Source organism: Triticum aestivum, chromosome 7A (genome assembly GCF_018294505.1).
Source record: "Triticum aestivum cultivar Chinese Spring chromosome 7A, IWGSC CS RefSeq v2.1, whole genome shotgun sequence".
Lineage (NCBI taxonomy): Eukaryota > Viridiplantae > Streptophyta > Magnoliopsida > Poales > Poaceae > Triticum > Triticum aestivum.
This window is the reverse complement of record NC_057812.1, coordinates 63,446,893-63,449,464: the sequence shown is the minus strand read 5'-3', so window position 1 is coordinate 63,449,464 and position 2,572 is coordinate 63,446,893.

The following is a 2,572-nucleotide window of genomic DNA, read 5'->3' as shown; positions in this document are numbered from 1 at the left end:
CTGTGTTTGCTGTTTCCAGATCCTGCCTTCTTGTCCTTTGCGCTCAAGTCTATGGCCAGTACTGCCCGGGGCAATATTAGCAGTTTTCTGAGGGTTCCATCGCCTCTTGGTTGGTTTTTCTCCGCAAGCAGAGCAAGCTAGTTCACATCCGATTATCCTTACCGCACTAACCATTGCTGGCGAGGTAGCCTTGCCCTAACGTCATAGAGAAGACGTGCCGCAGCTGCCTTTCTAAGACCTGGTACAAGTGATGACCTTGCTGATAAGGGTCGAATGTGTAGTTCATTCGCATGTCTTTCGAAAGAATTGACAGTTGATGACGGAACGAACTGTTCGACCTTGATTTCTTGGCTTTGATGTTGTTATCACAATCAGGTTGCCATAACACGCATTGCTATGTTGAGACAACATGATCTTGAATCAGGATTGGATTGCCTTATCTTATTAGTAGGAAGAGGTGAAGTTCCCTTTTCTTTTCCCTGGGAAATGGTACCTGCATTCCCGTGAGCTTTTCATCAACCTAGTAAGGGATTTTGTACCTTAATCTAGTGAAAGGTGCACATCCGATCCCTAGTCTAGCTCTCTGTGCAGAAACCCATTGGCAAAGAAACGGGTTGATTCTTCGGTTCAAGTGATGGTGGGGGATCAAGAAGAGTGGCTATGTGGGGTTTGAACTTGGACACGGGATTAGCTTAATTTGGATAGTTCATTTTATCACTCCACTGGGCCCTTGGCCTTTCTCCCTATGTGGATGGATGATAAGAAAAATGCCAATCGAACCAAGTAAGGGCTCCGCGTGAAGCATATTATGTAGATCTAGCTGACAATAATAACTGAGATCCTATACAAATAACGCATTAGCGACCCCTTGGATAGACAATTCATGCTACTCGACTCACCATCACTCTTTAGAGACATTCGACGAAAAGCAAGCTTACCAATAAGAAACAGCTGGCATGGCAGTATCTTCTATATCTTCTATAATGAATATAATGTGCACACCTGGCTTTAACCAGATAAAATCTAGTACAGCGGGAAGGATGTCATATTTCTGGTCCACTACTTAGACTCTACGAGGGCTTTAGGTGAGGAACTACTTATCTCCCGAGGCACCCTTCTCCTGAGTCCTACCCAGCTCAAGTTTAAGAATGCGCACAGCCCCAAGGATAGGTAGAGGGGGATCTTGTTCTGTTCAGTGCCGCCTCTTCCTCGGCCATTCAAGAAAGGGATTTGCTTCTTCTTACAGGTCCTTGAGAAAAAGAAGAAAGATAGGAAAGGAATTAGGGCGTTGCCGAAGGCAATGGTCCAGCTTGTGTGAATGGATTTCATTGTTTTTTTAGATTCCACTATTTGTTCGATAGCAAGCAAACTCTCCCAATTTAGGACCTTCAGTGATCTTACAACGAACATTGTAAATGACAATCAACGAATTCCGGCGAAATAGAAGATCTACGGGTCACCATAGTCTTCTGATACACAAATAGGATTCCGCACTCTTAAACAAGAGGTTGCCACTTAGCATAAGGAAAGGGAAGAGTAAGGCCAGCATTGACTAGAGCTACTGATATCTCGGGACACTATGTGAAATAGCTACGATATGCTTGCTATTCTGGGAGATAAGTCATGCCTTAGGAAACTAGTCATGTTATGATCGAATTGGAATGTGCGGGCTTTGTGACTACCACTGATTGGAGGATCAAGAAGCCTACTAGTTCACTCTTCCTGCGATATCTGATCAATCGCTCCTGCCGGTTGTACAGATTCTATCACTGGCTTTAGGTTATTCCTTCTCGGACCTGACGTCTCCATCACTACTAATAAGGAAGGCCACTTTCTTTTGTATCGGGCCTTCAAAACGCAACGCAGTAGAAACAGATAGCTGAGTAGAGAGTGTGGCCGAAGCATCCATAGCTTAGCGATTATGTTCTTATAGATAAGGATTAGACGGATGTAGACAACCAATTAATCTAAGGTGAACCAATAGAAATAGAGTCTGGTGGAAGCGGTCATCCCGTGGGGAGAGACTCAAGAATATGATAATATGATGACTCCGCTGCGCTGCTCTGCTGACTAGCCGTTTCCTCTTCTAAGTAAATAACCAGCTTCAGTTCATGCTCCTTGCTGGCATAACCATATTAAGCTGCATTGGATAAACAATCGAAACTCTGTAATTGTTAATAGTAGGGTAGGGAAGTAGCCGGGGTTGCACGCGTCATCAGAATTCTAGTATAAGGAAGCGACGGGAAGGGAAAGGTGATTACAAAATACGGATACGTAAGGGTTGTGTTTATTGACTATCACAGGAAAATGGGAAGAATTTATCACACATGGTATCAGAGCTGATACCTTCACCCAAACCGTAGACGCCGGCGGTGAAGAAGGAGGTGAGGGCGCCTGCTTTGATTAGGCTTACTGTAAGTTTGTTTGAAGCTCCGGAGTCTAGTCTACCAATGGGTGCTATGGTGTGTCCTCCCCTCTAAGGTCTCGCTTGGATAATCGACTCTTACGACCCACACAGGAGATGGTTTTTCCCAACCGTTCATGCCTCTCGGCTATGAAATAAAAGAGTGGG